This window comes from Cervus elaphus, chromosome 11, assembly GCF_910594005.1.
Source record: "Cervus elaphus chromosome 11, mCerEla1.1, whole genome shotgun sequence".
Taxonomy (NCBI): domain Eukaryota; kingdom Metazoa; phylum Chordata; class Mammalia; order Artiodactyla; family Cervidae; genus Cervus; species Cervus elaphus.
The window spans coordinates 49145696-49161828 of NC_057825.1; the positions used below are offsets into that span (position 1 = coordinate 49145696).

Below are 16133 nucleotides of genomic sequence, written 5' to 3' on the forward strand. Positions count from 1 at the left end.
CATTTGTAGTGGTAGGTACAATGAGAAAAACATTCATAGGTCTAAGACATGACATCAAGTTAAGGGTTATTTCAGATATTAGTAGTATTTCTGAACAGGATCACGGTTGGTATTTTGGGTGAGGATAAAAAATTCCAATTATGTGGAATTCTGCATAACTGCCATGGATAGAAGCCAAGATTCTTCCTTGGGCTGGAGAAAGATCAAGGCCTAACCCAAAGCTGTGGATACATAATACTTGAGTGAACTGAGATTGTGTTTGAGAGAAAGAGCAGCAGGCTTTGAGAGGTTACCGGAGGAAGTTGTCTGTGAGATGTAGTATCTTCCATGTTGGTTATAATTTACACATAATCTGTATTCGTACACATAATCTGTATTCAGTGCTATTTGAGGCCGTTTGTTTCCCTGTTTTTCACGTGTTAGAGGAAGCATTCATGCATGCCTGTATGTTGGTCAGAGAAGAGAGAGGAACCTGGACCAAAGTTCTACCTATTGGGATTGAACAAATGCCCTTAGATGAACTTAGGTTTACTTCAGTAATTTTAAAGAGTGACACAGTAATATTTTGTGTCTAGAGGCCTTGTTTTGCATCTCCATTACATCGTATCCACCTCTTTTATGCCAGTCATTTACTTATGTGTTTATTTAAAGAATTAAATGCTCAGTACTATCCTCAAGGATTCCAGCATTCTATTAGTGTGATAGCTACGAATGAATGAACAGTTAAAACAGGCTGTGATTTAGGGCACACTAGAGGCAAGCATGATATGCTGCAAGGAGCAAGAGTGGGTGTGAGCAGGTCTAGAAATGGTGCCTGAGTTAAGTTTTAACTTGAGTAAGTAAAGTAAAGAAAACAGGGAAAGAGCTTCCCTGTGGAAGAAATGACAGGACAAAGGTTTAGAGGTCTCAGGGAATATGGAGTGTTTGAAGAACAACTAGCAATTCACTAAATCTGGAGTTCCTAAAAACTTAAGATACAAGGTGAATAAATGTTGAGTAATGAGTCAATACTGGTGGACGCTCAGAACAATTGGAACTTTATCCCTCTGCAATGGAAGTCATCAAAGGCTTTTCAATAGAGGGTGACATGAAAGTGAAAGTAAAAGTTGCTCAGCCATGTCTGGCTCTTTGTGACCCCATGGACTATACAGTTCATGGAATTCTCTAGGCCAGAATACTGGAGTGGGTAGCCTTTCCCTTCTCCAGGGGATCTTCCCAACCCAGGAATCAAACTCAGGTCTCCCGCATTGCGGGTGGATTCTTTACCAGCTGAGCCACAAGGGAAGCCCAAGAATGCTGGAGTGGGTAGCCTATCCCTTCTCCAGCGGATCTTCCTGACCCAGGAATTGAACCAGGGTCTCCTGAATTGCAGGCGGATTCTTTACCAACTGAGATATCAGGGGAAAAAAAAATAGAGGGTGGCATGATGAAATTTGTATTTTGGGGAAAAAAATCACTGCAGAATAGAGAAGGAATCAGAGTGGGCTAAGGCTGAGGGCAATGTGATCAGGCAGAAGAGGCTTTTCAATAATCTAAAGAAGAACAAATGAGAGCCTTGATAAAGGCAGTAGTGATGGAGAAAAAAAAAGAAGGGATAATTTTGAAATATCAGAGGTAGAATGTTTTTGACCTGAATAGCGATTTCATGTAGGAGGTAGCATCAAGGAAAGGAATTAAAAATGACTCCTACATTTCTGACAGGGCTCGATGAATAGTGAGTGATTCTCTTCATTGACGTATGACAGGAGTTGGACCATTTTGGGTGGAAAGATGATGAGTTCACTTTTAAGCATGTTGACATTGAAGTGATTGGAAAACTGGTAATTACTTTAAGGGGCTAGAACTCAAGCAAAGGCCCAGAGCTAGAGAAATAGATTTGGGAGTTTTCAACACAATGTAAACTGCTGACATGAATGAGACCAACTGGAGACTACACAAAGAGCAGGGAAAATGAAGAACATATGAAATTTTTGGAGAACAAATAGCAGTTCACTGAATCTGGAGTCTAAAGACTTAAGATGCAAGGTGGATGAATGCTGAGTAATGAGTCGATACTGCTGGACATTTAATACAATTGGAACTCCTGCTGCAGTGGAAGTTATTAGAGGCTTTTCAACAAAGAGTGACATGATGTAATTTATACTTTGGAAAAAAACTCACTGCAGAATAGAGGAGGATTCAGAGGTAGCTAAGACTGAGGGCAACAATGGGTAGAGGAAGAAAGAAGAGAGTGATGTCCTTGAAGCCAAGGAAAGAGTAAAATACTCATATTATCAAATACTTCTGAAAGGTCAAGTAAGATAAGAACTGAAATGGGGCCACTGGATATTTTGAGGTGATTTGTTGTTATTCAGTCACTAAGTCCTGTGCCACTCTTTGCAACCCCACGAACTGAAGCATGCCAGATAACCCCTGTTCTCCACTATCTCCTGGAGTTTGCTCAAATTCATGTCAGTTGAGTTAGTGATGCTATCTAATGTGTGATGCCACCTATCTAGTGACGCCATCTCATCCTCTGCCACCCACTTCTCCTTTTGCTTTCAATCTTTCCCAGTATCAGAGTCTTTTCTAGTGACTTGGTCCCTAATATCAGATAACCAAAGTATTGAAGCTTCAGCTTCAGCATCAGTCTTTCCAATGAATATTCAGAGTTGATTTTCTTTAGGATTCACTGGTTTGATCTCCTTGCAGTACAGAGATTCTCAAGAGTCTTCACCAGCACTGCAATTTGAAAGCATCAGTTTATTAGCTCTCAGCCTTCTTAGAGTCCATGGGGTCACAATGAGTCAGACATGACTGGATGACTGAACAACAACAGCCTTCTTGATGGTCAAACTTTCTTATCTGTACATGACTACTGGAAAAAACCATAGCTTTGATCACATGGAAAATTGCCAGCAAAAGTGATGTCTCTGCTTTTTATTTATTTATTCATTTATTTTTATTAGTTAGAGACTAATTACTATACAATATTGTAGTGGTTTTTGCCATACATTGACATGAATCAGCCATGGATTTACATGTGCTCCCCATCCTGAACCTCCCTCCCACACCCCTCCCCATCCCATCCCTCTGGGTCTTCCCAGTGCACCAGCCCTGAGCGCTTGTCTCATGCATCCAACCTGGGCTGGCGATCTGTTTTACACTTAATAGCATACATGTTTCAATGCTATTCTCTCAGATCATCCCACCCTCGCCTTCTCCAACAGAGTCCAAAAGTCTGTTCTATACATTTGTGTCTTTTTCTATCTTGCATATATGCTTTTTAATATGCTATCTAGAGTTGTCATAGCTTTCCTTCCAAAGAGCGTCTTTTAATTTCATGGTTCAGTCACCATCTGCAGTGATTTTAGACCCCAACATCTGTCACTGCTTCCACTTTTTCCCCTTGTATTTCCATGAAGTGATGGGACTGGTTGCCATGATCTTCATTTTTTTGAGTGTTGAGTTTTAAGCCAGTGTTTTCACCTTCTTTCACCCTCATCAAGAGGTTCTTTAGTTCCTCTTCACTTTCTGCCATTAGAGTGGTGACATCTGCATCCATGAGGTTGTTGATATTTCTCCCAGCAATCTTGATTCCAGCTTGTGATTCATCCAGGCTGGCATTTCACATGATACAACTCTGCATATAAGTTAAATAAGCAGGGTGACCATATACAGCCCTGTTGTACTCCTTTCGAATTTTGAACCAGTCAGTTGTTACATGTCCAGTTCTTTTTTTTTTTTTTCTTTTTTTTGTTGAGGCAAGAAATAGAAACTTTATTTATATGCCAACAGACCAAGAAGATGGTGAGCTACTGTCCCAAAGAACCACCTCACCTATGTTTAAAATTCAGACTTCTTCTATACTAAAAGAGGAGGGATGTAGTTGGTTACTGTAAACTTCTTGGCACCAGGACCCATTCTAATCATTGCTTCTTCACCTGCATACAGGTTTCTTGGGAGACAGATAAGGTAGTTTGGTACTCCCATATCTTTAAAAATTTTCCAGTTTGTTGTGATCCACACAGTCAAAGGCTTTAGCGTAGTCAATGAAATAGATGGTTTTCTGTAACTCCCTTGCTTTCTCCTTGATCCAACGAATGTTGGCAATTTGATCTCTGCTCTGCCTCTTCCAAATGCACCTTGTACATCCGGAAGTTCTAGGGTCACATACTGCTGAAGCCTAACTTGAAAGATTTTGAGCATAACCTGCTAGTATGTGAAATGAGTGTATGTGAATGGTAGTTTGAAGATTCTTTTCATTGCTCTGCTTTGGGATTGCAATGAAAACTTACCTTTTCTAGTCCTATGGCCATTTGCTGAGTTTTCCAAATTTGCTGACATATTGAGTAGAGCACATTAACTGCATCATCTTTTAGGATTTGAAATAGCTCTAATGGAATTCTATCACCTCCACTAGCTTTTTTCATAGTAATGCTTCCTAAGGTCCACTTGACTTCACACTCCAGGATGTCTGGCTCTAAGTGAGTGACCGCACCACTATGTTTATCCAGACCTTTCTTGTATAGTTCTTCTGTATATTTGCCACCTCTTCTTAATCTCTTCTGCTTCTGTTATCCCTACCATCTGCCCTTTTATTGTGCCCTTCCTTACATGAAATGTTTTCTTGATATCTCCAATTTTCTTGAAGAGTTCTCTAGTTTTATCCATCCTATTGTTTTCCTCTATTTCTTTGCATTGTTCATTCAAGAAGGCCTTCTTTATATCTCCTTGCTATTTGCTAGAACTCTGCATTCACATGGGTATATCTTTCCCTTTCTCCATTGCCTTTCATGTCTCTTCTTTCCTCAGCTATTTGTAAAGGCTCCTCAGACAACCACTTTGCCTTCTTGCATTTCTTCTTCTTTAGGATTGTTTTGGTCACTGCTTCTTATACAGTGTTACCAAAGTCCATCCATAGTTCTTCAGGCACTCTGTCTACCAGATCTAATTCCTTGAATCTTATTTGTCACCTCCACTGTATAATCATAAGGGATTTGATTTAGGTCATACACGAATAGTATAGTGGTTTTCCCTACTTCTTCACTTTAAGCCTAAATTTTGCAATAAGAAGCTCATAATTTGAGCCAGTTAGGTCTTGTTTTTGCAGACTATATAGAGCTTCTCCATCTTCAGCTGCAAATAAAATAAGCAGTCTGATTTCAGTATTGACCATTATATATTGAAATATATAATGAGATACATGCATATAGTGACCATTGACCATTGTCCATGTGGAGAGTTGTCTTGGGTTTGTGGAAATGCGTGTTTTTACTATGACAAGCATGTTCTCTTGACAAAACTCTGTTAGCCTTTGCCCTACTCCATTTTGTACTCCAGGACCAAACTTGTGTGTTATTCTGGGTACCTCTTGACTTCCTACCTTTGCATTCCAATCCCCTATGGTGAAAAGGTCAACTTTTTTTGGTGTTAGTTCTAGAAGTTGTTGTAGCTTTTCACAGAACTGGTCAACTTCAACTTCTTTGGCATTCAGTCTGGGAATAGACTTAGATTACTGTGATGTTGAATGGTTTGCCTTGAAAACAGAAAGAGATCATTTGTCATTTTTTAGGTTGCACCCAAGTAATGCATTTTGGACACTTTTGTTGACTGTGAGGGCTATCCCATTTCCTTCTAGGGATTCTTGCCCACTGTAGTAGATTTAGTGGTCATCTTAATGAAATTCGCCCATTCTGTCCATTTTACTTGCTGATTCCTAAGATGTTGGTGTTCACTCTTGCCATCTCCTGCTTGACCACATACAATTTACCTTGATTCATGAACCTAACATTCCAGGTTCCTATGCAATAATTTTCTTTACAGCATCAGACTTTACTTTCATCACCAGACACACCCACAATTGAGTGTCATTTTCACTTTTGTCAGCCCCTTCATTCTTTCTGGAGCTATTAGTAATTGCCCTCCACTCTTCCCTATTAGCATACCTTCCAACACCCTCAGACATCTTCTGACCTGGGGCTCATCTTCCAGTGTTACATTGTTTTGTGTTTGCATTCTATTCATGGGGTTCTCGTGGCAAGAATACTGGAGTGGGTTGCCATTCCCTTCTCCAGTGGACCACATTTTGTCAGAACTCTTCACTATGATCTGTCCATTTTGGGTGGCCCTGCGTGGTATGGTTCATAGCTTCATTGAGTTATGCAAGCCACTTCACCATAACAAGGCTGTGACCCATGAAGGGGTTTGAGGTGATAGATTTATATTTATTTAGATAAGGTATATGTGACCATTATGTAATTTGAAAATATATAATGAGATATATGCATATAGTGAAATATATATATATATATTTAGTGGAAATATACATAATTATGTATCTTAGGAATTACCATAAATCTCATCAGCCAGCATAACTATTGCTAAAATTATGATGTATATCTTTTTAGATTTTTTCTATATTTAAATACATTCTCTACCTAGATGTATCTAGATATATGTCTATATATAACAAGATGAGTACCCATTATAAAAATAGGAGACACTGCATGAATTTGGTTGTCATTCTTGTCCAAAGTCCATGATAATCTTTTCTACATCTGTCCTAATTTTAGTATATAAGCTGGGGAAGTACATGGTGTCTGTTGAATTAAGCAACTGGGAGATCATTTGTAATTTTGTATGGCTAATTTCAGTGGAATTGTGAGGGTAGGAGCCAGGTTGTGTGGGCTGGGGAATGGGTGGGCAGTGAGGAAATGGAACAAACATTACAGACCGCCCTGTCAAGAAACCAGGTTGTGAAGGGAAAGGGAAGTAGAAGATGTCAAGAAAGGAGTAGGATGGACAGGGCTTTTTTTTTCCTTTATATTTTCAGTTTTTACTTGGACAAGACTTCTCACTGACTGGACTTCTCTGGTGGCTCAGACAGTAAAGCGTCTGCCTACAATGCGGGAGACCCTGCGTTCGATCCCTGGATTGGGAAGATCCTCCAGAGAAGGAAATGGCAACCCACTCTAGTACTCTTGCCTGGAAAATCCCATGGATGGAGGAGTGTGGTAGGCTACAGTCCATGGGGTTGCAAAGAGTCGGACACGACTGACTAGAAGGAGCTGACTAAGAGGGATGTATTGAAGATAAAAAGTAGAGATTGTGATTGATGGAGTTGAGGCCTTAGGATTCAGGGAGGGAAGGAGTGTAGGAAAGAGAGACCAAATCCTATCTTCTAAGAAGGAAACTGGGAGGAAGGTGAGGGTGGGAAAATATCTTGATAAGTTTGCCAGTGGGTCACCTGATGTTGTCATTGTCACCAGAATGAAGATGGTTGTTACCCATGTGTAATGAGATATTTGAGGAAGTCTTTTCAAACTTGCATGAGACAGAAAACCGCAATATTGGAAAAGATGATCTGTACACTTACATCCTGAGAAAGATCCCAAGAGGTGTGTGTTAGAAAAGTCTAGTCTTCTCTGAACAAATGGAAGCTTGGGAATGATCCCCAAATGGTTTAGCTACCTTAAATAACCTATTAAGTATTTATTATCCACATGTTTCTGTGTGTACTTTGTTAGCTTGTCCCGCCCCTGTGAAGTATAGTATTTAATCTAGGGAAATTGCATTATATGGTGTGGGAAACAAATTTGAAATAAATGTTGATTGAGTTTCATTAACTTTGGAGAAAATAATATACTTGGGCTTTAGTTCTCTCCTCTTGTAAAATTGGGATACCATCATGTTTATCTCAGGGCAATTAGAAGATAGCACAGCTAATAATATATGTGTTACCAAGCACTAGTGTCCTTGTATGTTACTTTCTCATACATATCTTGTCCCTCTCAGGGATCAAGGTCTCCCTTTCACTGCTACATAGCAGGACTTCCTGATAGAAACATAAAACTGTTAATAATGATAATAAACTTCAGCCAGTGACCAAGAGTGTTCAGTGAAGTCTTACTTGCTGTGAAATGTAAATACGATGAACTAAATGGAAAGGAGTACTACCACAAAATGTGCAGACTTAACAGAGCCCATCTGCATGTCCTAAATGCCACTGTACCTTTTAGTTTTGTCTTTACAAAAGCATAGCCCCCGAGGTACTTTTTGTTTCATAAGACAAAATTAAATGCCTCAGATGACCAGGAGGAAATCTGGATTAGTTTCTCTTTTCACATATGACTTTTTCTAACAACAAGCTTGATAAGGTGATTTATCAGCAGGAATATATGCTGAGTACCACTAATGCCGAAATAGCAATCCTCAGAACAAAAGACTTGAAAGCAAATATAATTGCTGTAATGTGTTATGACCTCTCACATGTAGTAATTCAATTGAACAAGGCAGGGATAACACAATGCAGGTGAATTATCTTCCATTTACTAAACTGCCACCAGATGAACAGCAGTGCCTGGTGGTTATACCAGGTGAATAAGCCACTTTAAAATGGGAAACTGAAAGAAGCAGCGGTGTTAGGCTTAAATCATTTCTGTATCTCTGCAACTTAATTCCTCACGAACAGCGCACCAATGGATTTAACTTTGCCTTTTAAAATAAAATATTTTGGACTCTGTGGGAGAAGGCGAGGGTGGGATGTTTCGAGAGAATAGCATTGAAACATGTATATTATCTAGGGTGAAACAGATCACCAGCCCAGGCTGGATGCATGAGACAAGTGCTCGGGCCTGGTGCACTGGGAAGACCCAGAGGAATCAGGTGGAGAGGGAGGTGGGAGGGGGGATCGGGATGGGGAATACATGTTAATCCATGTCTGATTCATGTCAATGTATGACTAAAACCACTACAATATTGTAAAGTAATTAGCCTCCAACTAATAACAATAAATGGAAAAAAAAATAAATAAAAAAAGAAAGAAAAATAAATAAAATATTAACACATTTGGGCCTGCTTTAAAAATCAAATCAAGTCCTTGAGAACTAGTTAAGTATTCTTATGGGCTTCCCTGGTAGCTCATACATTGCATGCAATGTGCGAGACCCAGGTTTGATGCCTGGGTCAGGAAGGTCCCTTGGAGAAAGGAATGATGGCACCCACTCCAGTATTCTTGCCTGGAGAATTCCATGGACAGAGGAGCCTGACAGGCTACAGTCCATGGGGTTGCAAAGAGTCATATATGGCTGAGCAACACACACACACAAGTATTCTTATAACCACTGAACAATTTTAAATAGCTCTTACCTAAATATCTGCATTCATTTCTTTACATCATATCTTAATATTCTGATTACTTTGTCTTTTTCACTCTGTATCCCAAGGTTACTTGAATGCTTTTTCATACTCTTGCTCACTTTTTGGGGGGACATTTTTCTGGCAATAGTTCAAAAGGGTGTTGAATTTTTCTGTTTTTCAGTTGCACAAACTGTTCAATATTGCTTAACCAATGCATCCAAAATTTGAAGGTTCTCTTGGTTACTTATTGCTTGATATGAGTGCCCTGGTGAAATGGAAGGACACTGGCCCTACAGGTGTCCATTCTCATCGAAGCTCATGTTCTGAACACTGCTTGCTCGATGAATTGTTCTTGCTTTTAAAATATGATGAATTAGAGCCAGTTTCATCTCAATAATCAGCATAAAGTATGATACACATTGGGTGGTTAGTACACTTACCCTAATTAAGTGAATGGTTGGGTAAGTGGATAAAGGAAGGGGGAATTGGAGCATATGTGATTTGCCCTTTTTGCTAGAATATGGAAGGCATTCTGAGCAAGGAAAATCACTTTGGGTTCTGTTTTTCAGATAAGTGATGTCTGAACTACTGTGTTCTGAGTAGAAAATGTCCCTTTTTGCAAAAAAGTATTAGTATTGTATTTTAACTAGAATCACTTTGTGTGTGAGTGTGTGTATTTGATTATGAGATTTGAACTTGGCATCTTTACTAAATGTTCAGTACCGTCCTAATCATTGTAAAGGGAGCAAATTCCCTATCGCTGAGTGTATCTGAGAGGACAAATTTATATAAAGCAAGGAGACAGCAACACAAGACATTTTGTATTCAGATTAAATATTATGCACTAGCTATTCTGATTAGATGGAATACTGATGGAATTCAGAGAAAGGAAAAGACACTGGGCCTTGGGGAAAAAAGGCAATTTGGGTCAATGAGGAGAAGAAATATTTCCTAAGGGCTGTTTTGGGCCAACTTGTGTAGCTTGTTGGCCCATCCTTCACAAAAAACTTGCCACATGGATCTCAGCAGTCAAATACCAAGGGCTCACTGCTTTGCTGAAGGAAGCCCCGGGGTTAGTTTTTCCTGAACAAAAATGACACCTAGATTTAAAACATAATAAATAAAAACTAGTGATCCAGTTATATGGCAGAAACCAACATAATGTTTTAAAACAATCATCCTCCAATTAAAAATGAATATATTTTGTAAAAATATGTACATAAAAACCATAGGTATTTATTTAAATTAAGCATAAATATAACATAGTTTTTTTTTTTTTTTTTTTTAATGTGTGTGTGTCTGTTGCTCAGTCATGTCTGACTCTTTGTGACCCCATGGACTGTAAACTGCCAGGCTTCTCTGTCCATGGGGATTCTCCAGACAAGAGTACTGGAGTAAGTAGCCATTCCATTCTCCAGGGGTTCTTCCCAATCCAGGGAATTAACCCAGGTCTCCTGCATTCCAGGTGGATTCTCTACCATCTGAGCCGCCAGGCAAGTCCAAATATAACATAAATGGCTTGTAAATAAAATATAAATTTATGTTCCCTAAGCCATACCAAGATATCACTTGTTTTAGGTCTCTAAGAAGTACTGGCCTATATCTAAAAATATGTGCAAAAGATATTTCAAAAATTATTACTCTCTAGGAAATGCACTCCACTATTGAAAAGATAAAAAGTTGATACTTGGAAAAAAATTAGATAAGTATTTGGGCCATTTTTTATATACTTCTATTTAATCATACATTTATGAAGGATCTAATACACTATTATACAGATTTGTGCCTTAATGAGTTTATAATCTAGTTATAAATCTAAGTTTATAACCTTATTTAAAACTAATGTCAATTTCTTAGCAATGAGCCTGTTACAAAAAAAAAGTATCATTTGCTACTGACTGTAAATCCAGTAGCAATTTAGGGTTTATGACAATGTGAAGATGTCAGTGTCTGGATTTTGGAGGGTAAGAAGGAACACAGTATGGTGGGAACTTTGGGAAGTGGCATAAACCCTGCGTTATAATGTATTCCAGACCTGTTTTCAGCAGTAGGCTCCTGTTAAAGAAATAAGATCCGTAGCCCATGGTCAAAAAGTAGAGTGAGAGCTGTGTTGCAAAAACTTGGGAGTTGTTGGAAAAGAGAGTTAAGCAGTTACTTTGTTCTACAAAAGGAATGTTTCAGAAAATTAGTTTGGGCTGCATTATACATCAAAATGAAAGATAAAGGGAGCAGTTTATGGTTATTTTTCTGTAATCTGAATATGAAATGTTGAGATTCTTATGAAGATTAACATTATATAATCATTGCATATGGATTTCTAATTTACAGGAGGTTAGAAAGAGAATAAGTTAATTGCCAATTAAATAATGTGTTCCTATTAAATAATTTGATGTTACTTTTGGACTATAATTTCTCAAAATATGTTATCTGAAATAGTAACAGCTATTATTTTCAGTTTTCAGAATCTACTACCTAAATCAGAATTGAAATGCTGCTGAAGAATAATAGGTAGAACAGTGTAGTTGACCTTTGGTCAGATATATTTTGTTTAGAAAAACCGAGTCCTTGTTAGGACTTTGGAAACCTAACAGCATATGCAATGAGCACTACCTACCTGGGTATCACATATGTTCACATCCAAATGGAAAGCAAGTCATACTTTAGGAGTAGATTGAGTCTGTTTATGCTCCAAAATGAATATAAATGATGAGACTATGAATGTAGTGAAAAGCAAGGAAATGAATTTGACAGATACTAGTTTTCATTTTGAATTTCAAATTACTGACTTTCTGTTAGCATACATCAGGAGTAATGAATTTCTATTAAGTTGGCACATAGTTTTAAATTTTATGAGTATGCTATTGTAAGTGTAAAAACTCATTTCAGTGAGATATGGACATGGATATTTCTTTTTTAATCAGCAAGCTCTAGGCTATATATTATTAGTCTCAACTTGTCATCCTGACAGCTTTTAGGCTGTGGAGCTTTATTCTTATATTCCTTTTTGGTGATGTTTTGTTTATTTGGGTAGAATTAGAAAAGAGGCTCTGAAGAGAATTTAATAGTTTAATACTTATTTAATATTTGCTTAAAATATTAAGGTATAATTTATAGGCATTTATGCTTAGACATGTATTATTATTACAACCTTTTGAAATTATTAGAGTGATGCTTTTGTTCAGCAGTATTTCTTTCAGTGTTTTGTTAAAGGTGTGAGCTTACCATACATAGAGAGAGGTCTTGCAGATGTAGTACTTGAGTGCTGTGCTAAACTTTAACAGTGTCAGAAATAACTACCCCACTCTCTTCTACTGCAGACAGCAAAGAGCAGTTGAAAATTACACATCACCTCAGTTTGGGATTAAAAATGGTTATGGATCTTCTAATTGCAACAGCAGCTTGCATCTTGGGTCACCTGTCAGTTCACTGAGCAAGGACTCTGAGTGCTTATTATGTCAAGGACAGTGATGGGCGACACACTGCCTCCTTATAGTCACAGGAAAAGAAATGAGCTGAAATTGAGCAAAGTTAATGGTGGAATGTCAGTAGCAGGAGTTTCCCAGCTTATTTCCTACCGTAAATATGGCTACCATTTATTACTGTTGCTGCTGCCGCCGGGAGTATTAGCAGAAGTAGCTACCATATCCTAAGAGTCTAGGCTATGCTTCCCCACTCTGCCAAATGTTCTACACACATAACTCATATAATCCTCACAGCAGTCCTGTATGGATGTTGGAGATTTCAGGTAAAGAGGTTCAAGTTAGGAGCAAGGTTGTTTCCATAGCCAGAGCACCACCAGGAAGAGTGCTGACTACCTGTCACTCTCTGTTTAGATCTGGGGCTGATGCAGGTAGGAATCAGTGTGCCTTTGATTCTCTGAGGGTTTTTCAATCAGATAAGATGCCTCCTTCTCTGCTTTTGTTTCTCAACTTCTACTCCTGTCTGAGATGCATATGCACACATACTCTTCTCAACTCTAGAAAAAGTCCCTCTTACAATAGAGGGGCTGAATGTTAGAGGTAACTCTCTTTACTAATACAACAAAAAATGAGAGTTACTATTGTATTTCAGATGGCATTTTTGGAAAATTTATTTTCATAGCCCTCAAATAACATCAAAATATTTAGGAACTGATTCTTTGGAAACATTATTCTCTATTAAGCAATTATTCCTGGACCCTCATTTCTGATTTTGGTGAACTGAGGGTCATGGCTCTCTCTCACTGTTACTTTATATTCTTCACAGGGATCTACTACTATGGCAGGGATACTAATTAGAAAAGGCATCTTCTGGGGAAATTCTGAGAACTTTGGGGGATGTTGGAGGTTGATGTACGTGTGGTTTAAAAAAACTGAAATGATTTTGGTATGCCATTTCATTTTCCCATTGAGAATCACTTCAAGGCATTGGATTCCCTAAAAAGCATAAATACCATCCAGAAAGTATTGATATAATGATCCCAGTGATACTTGTAATAACAGCAGTGTTATTATTACTAGTCCTAGGGTCTCCACAGAGATACCCCACATCTTCCTGATCACCGCTTCCCTCCTGATATGCATGGCCATGAACTGTGATCACAACAGTGGTTTTCCAAGTGCAATTCCTAGACCAGTAGAATAATCTGGTCACTGGTTACAAGTGCAAGGAAAAAAAAAAAGAAAAAAAAGCAGTTTCTCAGACTCACCCTAGGCCTAATGAATCAAAAACTCTCTGGATTGCTTTGTGTATGAATATGCCCTCCAAGTGATATGATACACATACAAATTTGACAACTATGACAGCCACCTGTCATAGTTTCCTATTGCTGTTGTAAAAAATTGACCACACATTTAGCAGCTGAAAACAGCACAGATTTCTTACTTGTACTCTCTGAAGGTCAGAAGCCCAGGTAGATATGTCTGGGTCTCTCTTTAGCATTTCACAAGGCTGAAATCATGATGTTGATAGCGCTAAATTCCTTACTGAAGGCACTGGAGAAGAATTCACTTCCAACCTCATTCAGGGTTTTGACTGAATTCAGTACCTGGTGTTTGTAAACTGAGGTCCTTCTTTCATTGTTGGAGGTCAACCAGGGTGCACTCTTAGCTTCCAGAATCTACCCACATTTCTTTTCATGTTTTTCATCTATCTACAATGGTGGGTTGAGTCCCTTTCACACTTTGAATCCCTCTGCCTCTCTCTTCTGCCCTACCTGATATCTTTGTCTGCTGCATCTCTATGACTGCCTCTTCTACCCCCAGCCAGGAGGAAGTTGTTTTAAGTGTTCAGTGATACATTGGGGACACATTGATAATCTAGGGTCATGTCCCTATTTTAAGGTCCAGTTATTAATAACCTTAAGAAGGTTATTAATTCCTTGGAGAATGAAATGGCAACCCACTCCAGTATTCTTGCCTGGAAAATTCCATGGATGGAGGAGCCTGGCAGGCTGCAGTCCATGGGGTCGCAGAGTTGGACACGACTGAGTGACTTCACTTACGTCGCTTATTAATAACCTTAATTATATCTTCAAAATCCTCTTCACCATGAAATAGAACATAATCACAAGTTTAAAACAAAGAGTATGAGGTCATGGGGACCAAAATTCTGTTTACTTGGCATAACTCATCATAAGGTCTTTCTCTTGACTTTGCCCGGGTGCTGTGTTGCTCCCTAGGTGCCCCAGCCGCACCATCAGCATCCCATTCTCGCCCCAGGGATCAAAGTGGCTAAAGGAAACTGTTCTGCTTCACCAGGAAGTGAAGCACATTTCCTGTGGGTTCCGCATGTGCATCAGGGCACCTGCCCTTTGTGTCCCCCTCATCTCATCTGTCATTCCTCTGCGTTCCTCTGCATTCACTCTCTCTCTCATTCTCCAGAAGTGGTTAGCTCCTGGATTTTCCTTTTTTTTTTTCATTTATGTTTATTAGTTGGAGGCTAATTACTTTACAATATTGTAGTGGTTTTTGCCATACATTGACATGAATCAGACATGGATTTACATGTGTTCCCCATCCTGAGCCCCCCTCCCACCTCCCTCCCCATCTCATCCCTCTGGGTCATCCCAGTGCACCAGCCCTGAGCACTTGTCTATGTCTCTGTCTCCCCTCCATGGTTCAGAAGCACTGTGGTTATGCTGGCATAGACCTAAGCCTAGGAATTCATCTTTATAAGTGAAGCATAATGCTTCATGGGGCTTATGAGCACAGAGCCTGAAGCCAGGCAGTTTAGTTTCAAAATGTGTGACCTTGGGTAGCTCTCTTGACTGTTTCACGCCTCAGCTTACCTATCTGTAAATGGCAAATAATAACAATGTCAGATCATTAGCCAGTATTTCTGATACTCAGAGAAGAAACAGTAAGTTCAGTGGATCCAGGCTTGATTCTTGAGGAAACTTAGAAAATTCCCTCGCTTTTTCACCTCTCTCACTTTCTCACCAAAACTTTGTTTTAAAGCTTCTTGCCTTGGCCCCCACCCTAATGGATATCTTGAACTGGCTAAGATGATAATCATACAAAAACATGGCAAAGAAGTAAACCCATCAGTATTTGTATGTGCAAGGTCATGATTTTCAGAATAAATTCATAAATTATATAAGGCTGTTACTATTTTTGTTTATATTCAGTTTACAGGATGAAACTGAACCTTAGGTGAGGTAGCTGAGTCAATAGCCTACATATAGAGATAGGTGAATAAGCCCAGTATTAGTCATTAACTTCTCATGACTTTACTTGCTAACCAAAGCTAACTTGTCTTCTAAAAAGAGCCTCACAGAGTTTGTTGGCAGTAGTGCTCACTCAGTATTGGTAAAGAGAAAAATCCATGAAAGGACCCTGAAGCTGGAGTCCTGTGGAGGGAAGGCAGGTTTGGGTGGCCTCCTGAGCACCTGTCAGTTGTCCTGGACCATTGTTTTACAAAAGAACAATAGAAGGAATGGTGAGAACTCAGAAAGTTTAGGCAGAGGGCTGAAAGACATTTTTCGAGAAAAGTCTGGAAAGGGGAATTTCTTCAGTGAATTATGCATTAGAGCA

At 39.0% G+C, this 16133-nt stretch overlaps 1 protein-coding gene and 1 non-coding gene across 5 annotated transcripts in view; one reads left to right on the plus strand and one right to left on the minus strand.

The window, feature by feature from the left end:
* CTNNA2 (catenin alpha 2) overlaps nucleotides 1-16133 on the plus strand; it is a 1323879-nt gene that overhangs the window by 149570 nt on the left and 1158176 nt on the right. The gene's annotated exons all lie outside the window — the stretch shown is intronic.
* LOC122704132 lies at nucleotides 6471-6574 on the minus strand. The gene has a single exon (XR_006343756.1). It is a non-coding gene; the product is annotated as a U6 spliceosomal RNA (small nuclear RNA).